The sequence below is a fragment of the Saccopteryx bilineata genome, chromosome 3 (assembly GCF_036850765.1).
Source record: "Saccopteryx bilineata isolate mSacBil1 chromosome 3, mSacBil1_pri_phased_curated, whole genome shotgun sequence".
In the NCBI taxonomy this organism is placed as follows: domain Eukaryota; kingdom Metazoa; phylum Chordata; class Mammalia; order Chiroptera; family Emballonuridae; genus Saccopteryx; species Saccopteryx bilineata.
In genome coordinates this window covers 303,565,569-303,585,739 of record NC_089492.1, presented here as the reverse complement: position 1 = coordinate 303,585,739, position 20,171 = coordinate 303,565,569, and the positions used below count along the sequence as shown (strand labels likewise).

At 42.2% G+C, this 20,171-nt stretch overlaps 1 protein-coding gene and 2 pseudogenes across 1 annotated transcript in view; 1 reads left to right on the top strand and 2 right to left on the bottom strand.

The window, feature by feature from the left end:
- Positions 1-20,171, bottom strand: part of LOC136330155 (zinc finger protein 432-like) — a 98,637-nt gene that overhangs the window by 27,798 nt on the left and 50,668 nt on the right.
- LOC136328854 (vomeronasal type-1 receptor 3-like) lies at positions 4,691-8,891 on the bottom strand (annotated as a pseudogene).
- LOC136328851 (ubiquitin-conjugating enzyme E2 C pseudogene) lies at positions 8,902-19,345 on the top strand (annotated as a pseudogene).

Below are 20,171 nucleotides of genomic sequence, written 5' to 3'. Positions count from 1 at the left end.
ATTTTAATGGAAAACTTCCTTCTTCTTTTTAGTGATTGGAGAAGAGGCAGAGAGACAGACTGCCACATGCGCCCCGACTGAGATCCACACCGCAAGCCCACTAGGGGGGGCGATGCTTTGCCCTTCTGGGGCATTTGCTCCATTAGAACTGGGGCCTATTTTTAGCGCTTGAGCAGGGGGCCACTGGGGTCATTCTCAGCGCTGGGGGCCAATTCACTCCAGCCAATAGAGCCATGGTTGCAGGACCAGAAGAGAGAAAAAGACAGAATGTGGAGGGGTGGAGCCGGAAACAAACCCCTCCCCTGTGTTCCCTGACCAAGAATCAAATTCAGGACATTCACTCTGGACCAATGCACTACCACTAAGCAAACTGTCCAGGGCCAACACAGGATTTCTGTATATCATATTAAAAATAAATGAGAAAAATTAATACCTTTGTTCATATTTTTAAAATATATATGCTTACCATGTTACGATCACAGTAATATCAATTCAGAACTAATTGTGCTCTCGGTTCCGGAAATTATCATGGCAGAGGAGAAGCAGCCAAGATGGTGGAGTTCTGAAGGTGAAGCCAGTTTGTGCACAGTTTGTACAGAGAGAAGGAGATGCAGAAAAGAGGTGAATAAAGTTGGTGAGGTAGAAACATTTGATTCTAGGAATCCTCCGATGAGTCAGTGGCTATGGGAGCCCTGAATGAAAAGGGAAGTGTTTTCCAACTGTGTGTATTTTCTCACCCGCCGGTTGTGAGTTAGGATAAAAGGTAATGGCCCACTAGTTCTTGGCTCTGTTGTTTCATTACCTTCTGTCTGAATCAAATGTGAACCTGCACGGGCCAGGTGGCTGTGATGCTGGCTGTGGCTACTGGCTTTACAGGGGTGGTGGGGAAACCACTTCCCAGGCAAACAACAGCAAACAATAGATCCTACCAATGGTGTGAGACAATCTACTATTTGTCATCTGCCGCCCTGAGGGCAAGCACCCACAGCCTTACATAGACTTTACACACATGGCGCTCCCCCATACTTACGCATCAATCGGGCAAAATACTAGCGAGCAGGAACTAATTGTAATTTTCATGTTGCTGCTCACATAGAAATATTTCCATAAAGGCACAAAAAAGTAAAAAATACTATCCCTAGGATTTTCATGTATATAGAGGAATATTTGAGATTTCTAGCCATAAAGGAAGACAATAAAATACATATAATAAACATTTATAAGAAAAGGGATGATATCACTCTCTTTGTCTTTGTATAACTCTGTAAGTCAGTTTCCTCAAAGTAGTCTTTACAAATGTAAGGCCAAGGCCACACTCCAATTCAAATCTGAACCCCCCTGGAGTGAGGTTAAGGCCCAGAAATGCAAAGGAGCTCAGGTGCAGGTTATCAAGGATTTCTTTTTGGTTTTTTTCTTTTCCAAGTGAGAGGGGAGACAGAAACACAGACTCCCGCATGGACCCCTACCTACCAGATTTTACCTGGCAACCCCTGTCTGGACTTGATGCTCTGCCAATCTGGGACCATGGTTGCAACTGAGCTATTTTTAGCACCTGAGGAAGATGCTCCAGAAAGCCATTTTTAGTGCCCAGGTCTTATGTGATTGAATAAATTGAGCCATGGCAGTTGGAAAGAGAGAGGAAGAGTGGGAAAGAAAGAAAGAGAGATGGTCCTGGCCGGTTAGCTCAGCGGTAGAGCCTGGCGTGTGGGGGACCCGGGTTCGATTCCCGGCCAGGGCACATAGGAGAAGCGCCCATTTGCTTCTCCACCCCCACCCCCTCCTTCCTCTCTGTCTCTCTCTTCCCCTCCCGCAGCCAAGGCTCCATTGGAGCAATGATGGCCCGTGCGCTGGGGATGGCTCCTTGGCCTCTGCCCCAGACGCTAGAGTGGCTCTGGTCGCGGCAGAGCGAGGCCTCGGAGGGGCAGAGCATCGCCCCCTGGTGGGCAGAGCTTCGCCCCTGGTGGGCATGCCGGGTGGATTCCAGTCGGGCGCATGCGGGAGTCTGTCTGACTGTCTCTCCCATTTCCAGCTTCAGAAAAATACAAAAAAAAAAAAGAAAGAGAATAGAGAGAGATAAAAGTATGCACGGAAGGGAAGCAGATGGTGGTTTCTCCTGTGTACCCTGGCCGAGATCAAACCTAGGATATCCACAAGCCGGGCTGACACTCTACCACTGAACCAAGGGCCAGGCCTAATTGAGAATTTCTCATCAAAGTAGAAAATTCCAAGTATATTCACAGATTACACTGGGAAACAAAATTTTTTGTTGCATCCACAAAAACACTTGTTCTAACCTAACTCAAGTGTGCTGATCTCAAGTGTGATTTAGTTTTTCTCTGTAAGCTACAGTTTTTTTGCAATTCAAGATTTGAGTTTTCATCTTATTGTAAAATATTTAACATTTAGTTTAACATGATGAAGTAGAATGTCTTCTTGGGTATTAGCTTTGTGAAAATACAATAATTTATATAACACAGTAACTACACTAATCCTCTAATAGATATAATTGCATTAGAATTTAAAACACTTATTTTAATCATAAAATTTTGCAAAACTTATTTAAATTTTATTCAGGCCGGGCGTGGTGGCGCGCGCCTGTAGTCCCAGCTACTCGGGAGGCTGAGGCGGGAGGATCGCTTGAGCCCAGGAGTTCTGGGCTGTAGTGCGCTATGCCGATCGGGTGTCCGCACTAAGTTCGGCATCAATATGGTGACCTCCCGGGAGCGGGGGACCACCAGGTTGCCTAAGGAGGGGTGAACCGGCCCAGGTCGGAAACGGAGCAGGTCAAAACTCCCGTGCTGATCAGTAGTGGGATCGCGCCTGTGAATAGCCACTGCACTCCAGCCTGGGTAACATAGCGAGACCCCGTCTCTTAGGAAAAGAAAAAAGAAAAAAATAAATAAATAAATTTTATTTAGGCAAAAATTTTCGTTTGTAGCTCTTGTATTTGTGTACTTCCTGAGAACAATCTCACTTGATGCTCCAGCATTAGTCTGCCATCACTAACAGCTCCAAGATTTTTGGGAAACTTATCAAGGTGACTGTTCAGGAAGTGAATCTTAATGCTCATGTAACTTCCAATGCCGTGAAAAGCCAACAGCATTTTTTGAACCCGAAGTTCATAGTTTTCTCCTTTTTTGTTGCCAATGAAGATTTTTGTAACTGCCACAAAAGACTGCCATGTTTCTTTCTCCTCCTTATTCATCTTCCTGGCATATTTTTTTACATATTAGGGTTCTAATTTGAGGTCCATCGAATACACCTGATTTTATCTTCTCAAAAGACAAGGAAGGAAAAGCAGAAATAATATGTTGAAAGCATTCACTCTCTGTATTTAAAGCCTGAACAAACTGCTTCATTAAGCCAAGTTTGATGTGAAGTGGGGGAAAAATTATCCTATCTCAATTAACTACAGGTTCATTCACAATATTTTGCATCCCTACATCCAGAGCTTCACATTTTGGCCACTCCTGCTGTGGCCAGTGTTTCTCCCAAGCTCGGCTGTCCCACAAACACAGAAAGCAAGGATACTTCGTGAAACCTCTCTGTTGTCCTAGCAGGAAATTTACCATTTTAAGATCCACATAAATGATTCTGTTATACTCCTCATACTTCAGAAAGTCAAGGACAATTTTTATGTCATTATAATCCTCTTGCAGATGAGTTGAATAACCAATTGGAACCACTGCATAAACGTTACTGTTGTGTAGAAAAACACATTTCAGACTGCGTTTAGAGCTGTCAAGAAATAGCCACCATTCTGTTGGACTGTAAGTGGTAACACCTAGCTGGCTGACAAGGCTACTGATATCATGACAGTAAACAAAGTGTCTGTCTTCCAAAAAGAAGTCCACAAAAATTTTTTCACGCTTCCTGAAGTGGGATACTTTAGCTGACCAGTAAAGTACAGTGTGTTTGTAAAATTATGGTGCACTTTTGACTGGTCACAGGAAAGCAATAAAAGATGATAGAAATGTAAGATCTACACCAAATGAAAGGAAAACCCTCCCAGTTTCTGTAGGATGATGCGGCAGCATGTGCGCATGCGCAGATGATGACGTAACACTGTGTATACCTCGGAGCAGCCCACGCCATGCCAGTGGAGATGTGGACAGTACATAGGAAAGTTCAGTGTGTTCTGTGGCTCACTAAATTCCAATCCGTGACCAAAGTGCAACCTGAATATCAGCACATTTATAATGAAGCACCATTACATAGGAATAACATTACTCAGTGGAATAAGCAGTTGAAGGAAACTGGCAGCTTGGTGGAGAAACCCCAGTATGGTAGGCCATAAGTCAGTGATGAGTCTGTAGAGGCTATACGGTATAGCTACATAAGGAGCCCTAAAAAATCTGTGCATGAGGCCCTGGCCGGTTGGCTCAGCGGTAGAGCGTCGGCCTAGCTTGCGGAGGACTCGGGTTCGATTCCCGGCCAGGGCACACAGGAGAAGCTCCCATTTGCTTCTCCACCCCCACCCCCTCCTTCCTCTCTGTCTCTCTCTTCCCCTCCCACAGCCAAGGCTCCATTGGAGCAAAGATGGCCTGGGCGCTGGGGATGGCTCCTTGGCCTCTGCCCCAGGCGCTAGAGTGGCTCTGGTCTCGGCAGAGCGACGCCCTGGAGGGGCAGAGCATCACCCCCTGGTGGGCAGAGCATAGCCCCTGGTGAGCATGCCGGGTGGATCCCGGTAGGGCGCATGCGGGAGTCTGTCTGACTGTCTCTCCCCGTTTCCAGCTTCAGAAAAATACAAAAAACAACAAAAACAAAAAAACAAACCAACTACAATTATGTAAAAGTGATGTTTGTAAAACATTAATTGCCTTGTGGTTATGTTCAATCCAAGTGTCAATGCCCTTTAACTTCAATTTAAAAACCAATGCATGTTATTAATGTAAAAAAGAAAATTAAAATTGCATAAGTACTAGAGCATGCACCAAAAACCCCACAAATTTCAGATTTGAAATCAGTGATTCAGTAATATATAGAAAAAGTTCTAAAACCTCATGCAACAGAAAATGAAAAGAAAATTGTTCCCCAGTGTTACCTACGGAACCTAATGAGTCTTGCCTGACTAGTGGTGGTGCAGTGGATAGAGAGTTGGACCTGGATGCCAAGAACTCAGGTTTGAAACCTCGAGTTGTCAACTTCAACACATAGTCATCCAGCTTGATGCCATGGTCGCTGGCTTGAGCCCAAAGGTCTCTGGCTTGAAGTCCAAGGTCACTGCCTTCAGCAAGAGGTAACTCCCTCTGTTGGCATCCCCAAGTCAAGGCACATATGAGAAAGCAATCAATGAACAACTTAAGGAGCCACAACAAAAGCCCCGACACAAAATTGATGCTTCTCATTTCTCTCCCTTTCTGTCTGTTATCACTATCTGTCCATCTCTCTGTCCCTGTCCAAAAAGAAAAAAAAATAGACCAAAATAATGTAAAGCATTTTCTCCAATCAGATAGGTATGAAACTAGGTAAAATTTAGAAAAAGAAATCAGACAGAGACACAGACACAGAAGTAAACGGCATTCTACTAAAATAATGTGTAAATTAACAAAGAAATCAAAATCACAAATTTCTTGAGAAAATATAAAAAGAAGTCATAATCTATGCCATGGGAAAGCATTTCTGATAATTTTTCTATGGTAATTAAATATTCTGAGAATCTGTTGAGACATGAGTGGATTTAATTGAATCACTCCTTACTTTTGGCAGAATGGTACTTTTATGCTCCTTTTGCAGAGTTTATGTCAATCTCCTTTTATGCAGATTCCCTATAATACACTTAATATATAATTTTCTTCATAAAGCTTCAGAAATCATTTTGTCAATTTAGAATGTAGAACTATTTTATCTAGGCAGGTATTTTCAATAAACATTTCTTTGTTCCATACAGTTCACTACTGCAATATTTATTTATTTATTTATTTATTTATTTATTTATTTATTTATTTTTTGCATTTTTCTGAAGCTGGAAACAGGGAGAGACAGTCAGACAGACTCCCGCATGCGCCCGACCGGGATCCACCCGGCACGCCCACCATGGGGCGACGCTCTGCCCACCAGGGGGCGATGCTCTGCCCATCCTGGGCGTCGCCATGTTGCGACCAGAGCCACTCTAGTGCCTGGGGCAGAGGCCACAGAGCCATCCCCAGCGCCCGGGCCATCTTTGCTCCAATGGAGCCTCGGCTGCGGGAGGGGAAGAGATAGACAGGGAGGAAGGCGCGGCGGAGGGGTGGAGAAGCAAATGGGCGCTTCTCCTATGTGCCCTGGCCGGGAATCGAACCCGGGTCCTCCACACGCTAGGCCGACACTCTACCACTGAGCCAACCGGCCAGGGCCATCACTACTGCAATATTTAATGTACAGTATTTTAAAATTTGGTAATACACATCTCTTCATACACATTTTTTATTTTGAACAGTTATCATTCTCTGAGGATGTAGGACACCATATTCATACTTGGCAGTCATAGTCCATAATAACTAAATCCTCATTTTTCCTCCAGCTTCAACTAAGGCCACTTGCATTACAATACAGCACACAGAAAGCTCTACCCTGAGCTTCTTGGAGGAACATCCCACATGGATTCAGTTCAAGGCACTACCCTCTCTATGGGATGGCCAGTAAATATTGACAAAGTTGCTATCTCTCATGAAAGACTACACACTCAAAGACCTTTCCAGTATCTCTACATTATTTCAGGACTGTTTATTGTTCACAAGACTCTGAACTACTCCACTGCAACCATCATTAAAAAATAATCATGTCAGTACTTACATAATAAGTACTATTATGTAGTAAAACAAACATTATTTACTATTTATTGTAGCAGCAGAATCTCTGTTATTCAAAACTCTATGTGCAATGAGATTGAATATAATTACACTCACGATTCCTTGCAGAATCAGGAATAGATGACTAAAGAGAGTGAAAGGTAGACAGTTTATATTCTTTTGACGAGATGCAGGAATGCAGAAACTGCTTACATCTTCCAGTGCACACAAAGGTGAACTGAGTACAGGGTGGTTATGACTCAAGAGGACAAAGGAGCTGGCAGTTGAGAAGCATGCATTGATTAAGACAGAAGTGTTCACTAGCCACCTAGTGGTCTTACCAAAAATAGAAATATAAATGGGTATAATGGAGGAGAAGGCATAAAAATATACAAAAACAGTCACCAGAACAAGGATGTTTTGGATAGATAGCTCTAATCTCACGAGACGGTCTGGGAGACACGTTGGTCACATGAAGGCATTGGACCTGCTGGTTATGCCTGTACAGAATAGAAACCATGGTTTTCCTGGCCCGAGTCAGAGTCCTGAACACAAAATATCATGAGAAGATATGACTACTTTATATGGATCATATATTATTAGAGTAAACTTTAATGGAGCATATCCAAAGATGTTTGAGATGATTTTGGTGTTCCATTTGTCAGTCACATACTCAGGAACTTTAATATTTAGCATTATATTCAGGATCTAGCAGAGGATATTTGAGGTGTTTGTGTATTTGGCAGCTTTTGCTTTAAGCTCTGCCCACCGAGAGTTCCAACAACTGATGTAATTGCCTGGAAGACACTCAAGAAGCAGATGGTGGCCACGCACACACTTCTGGCTACATTCTGAATGCAAAAGACAAGTTTGCATCCAAAATCACTGAGAAAATATTTCAGACCCAATGCTGCTATTGTCTCCGGAACTCCCCTTGAGAGATTGATTTCAGAATTGCTTAGTCAGGTGAATGACAATTAATCTGCAGGCTTGGGGAAATAAGGGGGTGGGGGAAGATATATTCGGTGGGACACTTGAATCTATGTAAACACAAATTAAAATCATAAATAGGCCCTGGCTGGTTGGCTCAGCGGTAGAGCGTCGGCCTAGCGTGCGGAGGACCCGGGTTCAATTCCTGGCCAGGGTACCCAAGAGAAGCGCCCATTTGCTTCTCCACCCCTCCGCCGCGCTTTCCTCTCTGTCTCTCTCTTCCTCTTCCCCTCCCGCAGCCAAGGCTCCATTAGAGCAAAGATGGCCTGGGCGCTGGGGATGGCTCTGTGGCCTCTGCCCCAGGCGCTAGAGTGGCTCTGGTCGCAACATGGCGACGCCCAGGATGGGCAGAGCATCGCCCCCTGGTGGGCAGAGCGTAGCCCCCTGGTGGGCGTGCCAGTTGGATCCTGGTCGGGCGCATGCGGGAGTCTGTCTGACTGTCTCTCCCTGTTTCCAGCTTCAGAAAAATGAAAAGAAAAAAAAATCATAAATAAAAAAATCTGCTGGCTTTGTCCTGTATCCACTGAGGTAAAGGGACATATAATGACAGAAGAATGAGAAATTCCCCAGGATTCTGATAAGCATCTGAAATAGGAAGATCATTGCAAATTTAAAATTCAGGGAGGTCACTCCCTTATGTCCCAGTGCTCAGTGTTTACATTCATAAGAGGACAATTCTGCATAAAAACATGATTGGAGGCTAACCATGGAAAATAAATTCAAAATTGTCATTTACAATTACTTTTTCCTAAATATTTTAAAATATATATATATATATTTTTTTAATTTCAAAGCTGAATGTTTAACGTAATGCTTATTTAGTCAGTACAATTTAAAAGTTTTTTATTGATTGATTAGAGAGAGAGAGAGAAACACCAATCTGTTGTTCCACCCATTCATGTATTCATGGGTTGATTCCTGTTTGTACCCTGAGTGGATATATTGTGTGTCCATAAAGTCATGGTGCACTTTTGACCGGTCACAGGAAAGCAACAAAAGATGATAGAAATGTGAAATCTGCATCAAATAAAAGGAAAACCCTCCCAGTTTCTGTAGGATGATGTGGCAGCATGTGCACATGCGCAGATGATGACATACCACCGCGTATACAGCGGAGCAGCCCACAGCCATGCCAGTCGAGATGTGGATGGTACAGAGGAAAGTTCAGTGTGTTCTGTGGCTCACTAAATTTGAATCCGTGACCAAAGTGCAACCTGAATATCGGCACATTTATAACAAAGCACCACCACATAGGAATAACATTACTCGGTGGGATAAGCAGTTGAAGGAAACTGGCAGTTTGGTGGAGAAACCCCGTTCTGATAGGCCATCAGTCAGTGATGAGTCTGTAGAGGCTATATGGGATAGCAAACTAAGGAGTCCTAAAAACTCTGTGCGTGATCCTACATTGAACTGCACTGAATAGGTATGGAACTGGGAGTGTTTTTCTTTTATTTGATGCAGATTTCACATTTCTATCGTCTTTTGTTGCTTTCCTGTGACCAGTCAAAAGTGCACCATGACACTACGGACACACTGTAGAACCTGCAACCATGCAGAATTTATATCTTGATGATGCCCTGACCAACTAAGCTTCTTGGCCAGGAGATAGTCACTATTATTAACATGTTATCTATTTTAAAGCATTTAATATTTACAGGAGAGTGAGATAGAATCTAATAGTATTTTCTTTTTCTAGACAAGAAGAATTTGACTAAAAGGAGCTTATACTACTCATTCAAATATTCCTACAGTCAGAATTTGAACATGGGGAGCTTGGTTGCAATAACATTAGTGTTTACCATTGTGTTGTACTGTGCTAGCAAAGTGGTTGTGTCTTTTGAAAAATCCAGATGTTTGCATACATAGTCATATTTGAGACCTATTTGATGTTTGATTATGCCCATTTTTCTTTTCAATTAAAGTACTTATTCTTAGCCCTTGCCGGTTGGCTCAGCGGTAGAGTGTCGGCCTGGCGTGTGGGGGACCTGGGTTCGATTCCCGGCCAGGGCACATAGGAGAAGCGCCCATTTGCTTCTCCACCCCCACCCCCTCCTTCCTCTCTGTCTCTCTCTTCCCCTCCCGCAGCCAAGGCTCCATTGGAGCAAAGATGGCCCGGGTGCTGGGGATGGCTTCTTGGCCTCTGCCCCAGGCGCTAGAGTGGCTCTGGTCGCGGCAGAGCGAGGCCCCGGAGGGGCAGAGCATCGCCCCCTGGTGGGCAGAGCATCACCCCTGGTGGACGTGCCGGGGGGATCCCGGTCGGGCGCATGCGGGAGTCTGTCTGACTGTCTCTCCCCGTTTCCATCTTCAGAAAAATACAAAAAAAAAAAAAAAGTACTTATTCTTTTGACCAGTATAGTTTTAAATAAATGAATCTTAATGAAATATTGATGCATCTAATATCTTTATGAATATATTAGATTTATTGATATGGATTCATGTCAATATAACCAGAGAAACAATCATAAGGTTCCACTACAAAAATCATAATATTTGACTTTCAGCTAAACTTTGGCAGTTGTCATTTTACAAAGAGAAAGAACATCTAGAACCAGTTATTTCTAATTAGAGAGCACTCAATTATCCTCAATTATCCGTTCTTTATTTTGAAATAATGGTTGAAACTAATATGTGATCTGAGAAATAGAAAACAAAAAACAAGAAGGAATGTACCCTCATGTCTATTGCAGCATTGTTTACAATAGCCAAGATCTGGAAAACTGCCCAAGTGTCCATCAGTGGACAGGTGGATTAAAAAGCTGTGGTACATATACACAATGGAATATTATGTGGCCATGAGGAAAAAGAAAATCTTACCTTTTTGCGACAACATGGATGGACCTGAAGATTATCATGCTAAGTGAAATAATCCAGGCAGAGAAAGAAAAATATCATATGACCTTACTCATTTGAGGAATCCAATGAACAATGTGAACTGAGGAATGGAACAGAGGCAGAGGTGGGATCAAAGGGACCAGAGGGAAAGTGGTCAGAGGGAAAGTGAAAGAGAAGATGGGATTAGAGAAGGGAACGAGATTAGTGAAATTATATATGCATAACACAGCATTATAGAGAACAGCAAATCCTGGAGGGAAGGGGGGAAGACATTGGAGGGAGGGGGCAAAGGGAGTGCTGAGAACTCAGGGGTGGGGGCAGATATATTTAGTGGGACATTTGAATCTATATAAACAATAAATTAAAATCATAAAAAAAAACTCAACCACAACAGGAAGTAGACACAGCCCACACAGGAGGGGGGTGGGTGCACCAGGAGTGTCCAGTTCAGGTGAGTCAGGAGGCTGTGCCACTAGACTCTACAGGACACTTTACTATATTAGGCCACTCTACCAAGTCCAGGAGATATAGCAGCTCTACCTAATTCACAGAAACAAACACAGAGAGGCTGCCAAATGGGGAGACAAAGAAACATGTCCCAAATGAAAGAACAGAAAATAACTAAATAAAATAGAGACAAGCAATCTACTAGATGCAGAATTCAAAACACTGGTTATAAGGATGCTCAATGAACTTAGGGAAGAGCAGATGAACTTATAACTTCAACAGCATAAAAAAAGCACATGGAAACCATAAAAAAGAACCAGTCAGATATGAAGGATACACTAACTGAAATTAAGAATAATTTACAGGGAATCCACAGCAGAACAAATGAGGCCAAGAATCAAAAGAGCAATTTGTAATACAAGGATACAAAATACCCAATTAGAATAGCAAAAATAAAGAAGAATTTAAAAAATAAGGATAGTGCAAGGAGCCTCTGGAACAACTTCAAGCATACCAACATTCACGTCATTGGGGTGACAAAAGGAGAAGAGAGAGAGCAAGAAATTAAAAACCTATTTAAAAAAATAACAATGGAAAACTTCCTTAATCTGGTACAGGAAATAGATATATAAGTCCAGGAAGCACAGAAAGTCCCCAGCAAGATGAACCCAAAGAGGTTCACACTAAGACTCACCATAATTAAAATGTAAAGGTTAAAGACAAAAAGAAAATCTTAAAAGCAGCAAGAGAAAAGCACTTAGTTACCTACAAGGGAGCTCCCATAATGCTGTCAGCTGACTTTCCAAAAGCAAATTTGCAGGCTAGAAGGCACTGGCAAGAAATAGTCAAAGTGATTAAAAGCAAAAATGTACAACCAAGATTACCCAGCAAAGCTATCATTTAGAATCAAAGGACATATAAAAGCATACCAGACAAGACAAAGTTAAAGGAGTTCATAAGCAACAAACCAGTATTACATAAAATGTTAAAGGGAGGAGAAAAGAATATAAAAAAAGGAGAAGGAGAATGAGAATGAAGAAGTTGAGGAAAAGGAGGAAAAAGAGAAGGAGAAGGAGGAGGAAGAAAGTGAAAGAAGAGGAGGAGGAAGGGAAGGAGGAGAGAAGAAGGAGTAAGAGGAGGAGAGAGAGGAGGAGGAAAAAGGAGGACGAGAAAGATAAAAATAAGAAGAGATAAAATATGAAAAATAAAATGGCAATAAATATGTATCTATCAACAATTAAAATAAACAAGCTTAACAGAAACATTCATAAATGCAGAGAACATTTTGATGGTTGCCAGAGGAGAGAGCAGTTGGTCCATTGGGTGAAAGAGGTGAAGGGATTAAGAATTACAATTGGCTTCTGACCAGACAGTAGTTCAGCAGATACAGCATCGGACTGGGATGCAGAGGACCCAGGTTCAAAACCCCGAGATCAGTGGCTTGATCAAGGCTCATCCAACTTGAGCATGGATTCTCTAGCTAGAGCACGGGGTCACTGGCTTGAGTTTGGGATCATAGACATGACCCCATGGTTGCTGGCTTGAGCCCAAAGGCCGCTGCCTTGAAGCCCAAGGTCACTGGCCTGAGCGCAAGGTTGCTGGCTTGAGCAAGGGGTCACTCGTTCTGCTGTGCACCCCCCCCAGGTCAAGGCACATATGAGAAAGCAGTCAATGAACAACTAAGGAGAATAAGGAGCTACAACAAAGAATTGATGCTTCTCATCTCTCTCCCTTCCCGTCTGTCCCTTTCTGTCCCTCTTTCTGTCTCTCTCTCTGTCTCTATCACACACACAAAAAAAGAAGAAGTACAAATTGGTAGTAACAGAATAGTCATGGGGATGTAAAGTACAGTATAGGGAATATATTATAACGACTATATGTGGTGTGAGATGGGTCCAAGATTTATCAGAATGATCACTTTTTTTTTATTTTTAAATTTTTTTATTTATTTATTCATTTTAGAGAGGAAAGAGAGAGAGAGGACAGAGAGAGAGAAGGGGGGAGGAGCTGGAAGCATCAACTCCCATATGTGCCTTGACCAGGCAAGCCCAGGGTTTCGAACCGGCGACCTCAGCATTTCCAGGTCGATGCTTTATCCACTGCGTCACCGCAGGTCAGGCTCAGAATGATCACTTAATAAGTTATATAATGTACACCTGAAACTAATATAAAATTGTATGCCAACTATAATGGAAAAATAAAATGAGTAAAAAAAACAAAACACAGGTTGATAAAGAAAGAGGGTATAGTAACCAGAAAAGTATAAACAAAAGGGATTTCCAATGACAGGAAGTGCCACCATTAGAACCAGCAGGTGATTCAGCTCCTTACCTTCCTTAAACAGGTATAAACACATTCAGAATCTCTTAAAAAGATATTTTCTACTAAAATCCCCAGATAGCATATCAGAATCAATTTCCTTAGCCTAAATGCTTCCCTAAGAGATAATTTTTTCCCCAAGATTTGAGAGCAAAACCAAATACTGGGTTCAAAGCCCGGTATAGCACTCAGGTTTGTGTCAAGTGTTATTTAACTGAGGTGTGTACAGTAGTCAACATGTTGTAGAAACTATTTCAAATGACCATGTTTCTAAATGTTAACAATTACAACATTTAACCCAAGGTTATAACCTTTTCCCTTATTTCTTAAGGCTCTTTAAAAGATCTCCTCCGGGCTCGTGGCTTCAACTATTTCCTCTGTATGGCTGACTCTCAAATACATACCTCCAGCCAGAGTGACTAACGCTCCCTGTCTGCCTGGAACAGAGGAGTTTCTCAGAATGCTGGATCTCCAGTGTTATAAAACTGGGGGAATCCCAGGTCACAGTCTCCAACACTGATCTCTCTCTTCCAATCTCCTGACCTGTATTTCCAGTTGTCTGCTAGCTCTCTGAGCACCCTCCCACCACCACCTCAAACTCAACATGTCTAAAGAATTATCCTCCTTCCCTTGAGGTCCTTCTTCTCTTGCCTTGCTTTTTTTTGTTAATGGCTTTAATTATTCTTCCCATGACCTGGGATAGACACTCAGTAATTAAAACTTTTCCTTGGTCTTTCTTTTTGCACTGCAAATTACCTAATTTATTTTTCTAATTCCCCAAATTAAAATGCTAGACTGGGAGTTCCTTTAAGAACCATGTATTATTAATAATATTTTATCTTCTATAATGCCTACCTATCACAAATTACTATATAAAACAGTCGATAATAAGTTTTTGTTGAACTGCTAATCTGAAGCAGAATGAAATTTCCAAAACATTTTTGACTCCAGCATTGGCTCAGTCACCAACTAGATACGTGGCTGTGGACAAATCACTTGATTTCTCAGTGCCTAGAATGAAAATAAAAACTCATCATGGCCCCATACAAGCCTTAGCACTCGTTCAGGTCTTCCTTCACATGACTCTCCTAGGCATAGAGCTGCGATTTTCAACCTTTTTCATCTCATGGCACACATAAACTAATTTCTAAAATTCTGCAGTACACCAAAAATACATGTTATATGTTTTGCCGAACTGACAAAGAAAAAATAGGTTTCATTTTTATTCACTCACATCAGATAGCTATTTTTATGTTGGTTATTGTCATTTTTTTATTTGACAATCTAAAAGGAGAAGAGGTCAGTGCCCCTGACTAGTCAGGTATTGCATGTTTTAAAAATTCTTGGGGCACACCAGTGCTGTGGCACACTGGTTGAACGTTGCTGGACTGCAGAGTTCAAGTTTCAGATACAGACCTTGACAACTGTCTCTAGATTCAGAGCAACTCTGGCCTACCACATGATTCTCTCAGTGGTCAAACAGGGAGTTTCTAACACTGATCCAGTACACAGTAGATGTTGAAGAAACATTTTATTGCATTAGTAAATAAGGACCAACTAGCGTTGGTGCCAGCTGCTGCACATTCGTTGTGCCTTCAGTTAGGCAAATAATTGCAAAACTAGGTGTAAAAAAGGAGGGCTGGAACTTTAAGGCTTCACAACTGTCAAGTCACTGTGCCTGTAAAAACACAATAGCCTAACCTAGAGTTCTGACTAGTCAATGAACCTTCTGTTTACACCCCAGCAAGGAACGATTACTTTATAAGGAAGTGATTTCAAAACTCCAGAGTTGCTGGTGTTTATGATAATGAAGGAAGTCAGAGGTACAAATGGAATCACATAAGGTTCCCAAGAACAATGTGAAAAACTCTAGTTGTTTGTTTTGGTTCCTCATCACACAATCCAGGGGTCAGCAAGGAAAAGGGAAAGGCTCCTGACTAGGGCAGTGCTTGGTTCTTTGTGCCAGCTCCATGCAGTCACCAGCCAGAGCCCTGGGGAATTCCAACCGGCTTTTGTTAGTGTGTGCCTCGCCACTAAGAGAGCAGACGTCCTCTTTGTCTGAAGGCTCTTTTGTTTTATTTCGCTCCCATGTCAAATTAATATAAAATACACAGTGTTTTTAGTCTTTGAGTACATCATAAAAACTGGAACTTTCTTATAAGGGATTCATGGTTCTTCATAAACAACTCTCACTAAATGTCATTAATCCACAAAATACTCCTAGGAGATCAGTTTACCAGTTCTAAGGGAAGTTTATTAAAAATGTATCCAACTTCCCTCAATCTTTCAAACCCCAAGTCCCCAGACTTTCCAAATCAAAAGCTAGAAAGCAGCATTGTCTAATGAGCAGGATGCTGAGCTGAAAGTAGTCTTAGAAAGTTGAACACTTCATTTTCTCAGAAGACACAGCAGCACAGAGGGATGAATGGCTCTCCTAGTGTCAAAACAGTTCGAATTTATATCTCAATAGTCTTCCTTTTACACTCCAAGGGAGATGTGGTTAAGGGTGGGGTGTGGAAGGAATCAGACCACTCTGATTCTCCTGTTCATCACAGTCAAGAAGTAGTAGAAATGTTTTAGAAGGGGGGAGGGGCTGACAGAAAAGAGGGAGGGGTTTTGTTGAGCCCCCTCCCCCACTCTGATGCTAAGTGCTATGGCCTGAGTTCTTACTAAAAGTAATAGAAATGAACAGGCCAGGCCATAGCTGGTGTCTAGGCCTTTGTGCTGTCTTAAGCAGATCACTAGAGCAAATTATTGTTCTGTAAACAGATTAGTCCAATTCCTATCCACAAAGCTATCTCATTTGTAGTGGATAAGTATTCTAAGATAAGCATAAAACCTACAGACTGAAATCAAATTACATATTCTGTATACCCAACTAATTGGTCATTAGACAATTTTGTGCCAATAAATCAGGTTCACTGACTACAACGTGGTTTTCCAATGGCTTCATCCAACCACCTAAGTATGGTAACACAGGGCTATTTTATTGTTGAATTCTGATTAGTCATACTACTATTATTAATTAAGAAATGTTACCTTCATTTCCTAAAGTTCATTCAATATGCTTATTTTTTCCTAACTTAAAGATTTTCCCAATCTCCAATTATTTCATAAGCTAAATTCTCCACTCCATTCATTCTTTTTTTTTTTTTTTTTTTTTCTGAAGCTGGAAACAGGGAAAGACAGTCAGACAGACTCCCGCATGCGCCCGACTGGGATCCGCCTGACCAGGATCCACCCGGCACGCTCACCAGGGGCGAAGCTCTGCCCACCAGGGGACGATGCTCTGCCCATCCTGGGCGTCGCCATGTTGCGACCAGAGCCACTCTAGCGCCTGAGGCAGAGGCCACAGAGCCATCCCCAGCGCCCGGGCCATTTTTGCTCCAATGGAGCCTCGGCTGCGGGAGGGGAAGAGAGAGACAGAGAGGAAAGCGCGGCGGAGGGGTGGAGAAGCAAATGGGCGCTTCTCCTGTGTGCCCTGGTCCATTCATTCTTTAGTCAAGTATTATGTTTATTATTTCAGAGTTTATGTTTATTATTTCAATTAAAATAAACAGTTACAGATGTGTAGAAAGGTTGTATACATGTATATGCACATTTTAAAGAAAACCCTGAATCATGGAGAAATTTTAAGCCTGAAAAATGATTTGACTGCATGAGATCCAGTGAGAACACTACCTATCAGCAGAAGCCATCTTAACCTCTCTCACCTCAAACACTTGAGGGTTATTGCAGGCTAAAACATCAGGGTTATTCTTTTTTTTTTTTTTTTTTTTTTTTTTTTTTTGGTGGGCCATTAGCTTTAATCCTAGCTTGCACCTGGTGGGCAAGTAAAAACACACACTGGGCTCCAAAACCCACTCATTCAGGGCTCACAAAGCTACTGACTGGGTGGCCTCACAGAACCTCGACACAACTGCTAGCAGCATGGCTGCAGCTCAGAAAGGAGCCCACACAGTTTAGTGGGGTCGCTGCCCCAGGGCCTGGTGGGCAAGAGGTCACATAGGTGACAACCCTCATGATGTCTGGCAACAAAGGAATTTCTGCTTTCCCAAAATCAGACAACCTTTTAAAATGGGTGGCACCATCCATGGAGCAGCTGGCACAGTATGAAGACTTGAGGTATAAGCTCTTTCTAGCGTTCCCCAGGGGCTATCCATACAGCGCGCCCACAGTGAAGTATTTCATGCCCTGCTTCCACCCCAGAGTGGACACCTAGGGTAACTTCTGCCTGGATATCCTAAAGGTCAAGTGTTCTTCCCTGTATGATGTTAGGAACATCCTGCTCTTCATCCAGAGCCTGCTAGGAGAACCCAACCCTGACAGCCCACAGAACACACACGCTGTTCAGCTCTGGAGAAGCCCCGCAGCCTTTAAGAAGTACCTGCAAGAAACCGACGCAAAACAGGTCTCCAGCCAAGATCCCTGACCTGGGCTGTCCTGTCTCTGTCCTTGTGCTGTCTTTTTAATTTTTCAATAGATGGTCTCTCCTTGCTTTCATTTCTGTACAGGACTCTATCTTCAGCTGTGGTGTCATTTTTGTTTTATTTTTTAAAATTAAGTCTCTGGTTGAGCCCCTGTGGTGACTATATTAAATAAATACATTTTGAGTTAAAAAAAAGATATAAGAGGAGAAAAAATTTTAAATTGTTTTTTTATAAATTTTAGCCAAGAGAGAGTTAGAAACAGACAGAAAAAGTCACGAGCGTCGATCAGTTCTTGTATGTGCCCCAACCAGAGATTGATCCAGCAACTTCTGGTGCTTCTGGTTGATTTCTAACTCACCGAGCTAGCCAGGAAGAGCTGGAGGGAAATGTTAACAGACTGAAATAAATGGAAAACTTGACTGTGAAAGCATTGTAAAGATGTCATGTCTACACCCTAGCTGATGGTTCAGTGAATAGAATGACTCCCTGAAGCAGCCGTGTCACCAATTCAGTCCTGAAGTTGCCAGCTCGATCCTTAGGTCACCACATGATCTCCAGGAGGGACATGTAACATATGAGAAGCAATCACTGGGTGCACAACTAAGTGGAACAAGTTGATGTTTCTCTCTTCTCTCTCTTCTGCACTCTGTCTAAATAAATAAATATGTCAAGTCTCCCAAATGTATATATAGACCCAGTGAAATACCAATGAAAATCCTAAACTGGTATTTATTTACATTTTTTTAAAGTTGAAAAAAATTTTCTATCAGTTAGTGAGAGCTTCAAGTCACTATAATTAAGATAGTACAATAGACAAACCAGCCAAAGGTATGTAAAATATAACTGTGCACAGACTCATGCAGAGACAGCATGTAATGGCAATGGTAGTTCTGCAGGGAAGGGGATAAGAATGGCATTTAAAAAAATGGTTTTGGGATAATAAGACATCCATGCTAGAAGTGGGCGGACAAGAAGTAGATGAAACCCATCTCTGAAACATAGAAACATCATTTTTACAGATGGCTCTAAATGGCAGCAGTACATAAAACTTTCAGAGACCTGAAACACAGGGCCAAATACCTCAGCAGGTTACATGTAGCACTGTCCTGATATGCCAAGGTTGCAGGCTTGTTTTTAATTCAGTGACAGGAGAGGAGGGAGTAACAGACTTTTGTTGTGACACAAAATGGATCCACCTGGCAATCTCCCTAGGGGGCCAAACTCTGCCCATCTGGGTTGATTTTTCTCTGGCTGAGCAACTCTTAGAGCCTGAGGCAGAGGCCATAAAGCCATCATGAGTGCCTGGAATCAGCTGGCTCCAATCAAGTCATGGCTGTATGAGGTAAGAGAGATCGTGTACAAGAGGGGCAGGGGTGGCTTACCAATTGGGCATCGCTCCTCTTTGCCCTGTCGGGTAATCAATCCCAGGTCATATACACTATGGGCCAACATTTCACAACTGAGTCAATGAGCCAGGGCAGGATTTCAGGTTTGATTTCCAGTCACAGCACACATAGGAATCACCAAGTGAATGCAGGGATGGAAGAAAAATGAATCAATGTTTCTCTCTCTTGCAGAACAATTAATAAAAGTTTTTAAATAAAAATAACAAAGAATTTGGCCCTGGCCAGATAGCCAGATTGGTCAGTGCCATCTCAATGCACAGGGTTGCCAGTTTGATCCCTCTTCAGGGCCCACACAGGAACGGAATAATGTTTCTGTCTCTCCTGTCCTCTCTCTCCAAAATCAGGAAATAAGAAAATAAATATAAAGAAATAAAAAAGACATAAGAAAAATTCTCAAAGTGATAAGATATGAAGAGATTTTTTTAATGGGGTGACATTGATAAATCAGGGTACATATGTTCAGAGAAAACACCTCTAGGTTATTTTGACATTAGATTATGTTGCATTCCCATCACCCAAAGTCCAATTATCTTCCATCACCTTCTAACTGGTTTTCTTTGTGCCCCTCCCCTCCCCAATCCCGTCCTTCTCTTCCCCAGTACCCCCAAACCCCCACACTCTTGTCCATGTCTCTGAGCCTCATTTTTATGTCCCACCTATGTATGAAATCATATAGTTCTTAGTTTTTTCTGATTTAGTTATTTCACTCAGTATAATGTTATCAAGGTTCATCCATGTTGTTGTAAAAGATGTGATGTCATTATTTCTTATGGCTGAGTAGTATTCCATAATATATATGTACCATAGCTCTTTAATCCACTCGTTCACTGATGGACATTTGGGCAGTTTTCACATCTTCGCTATTGTGAACAATGCTACTATAAACATGGGGGTGCATTTCTTCTTTTGAAACAATGCTATGGTGTTCTTGGGGTGTATTCCTAAAATTGGGATAGCTGGGTCAAAATGCAGTT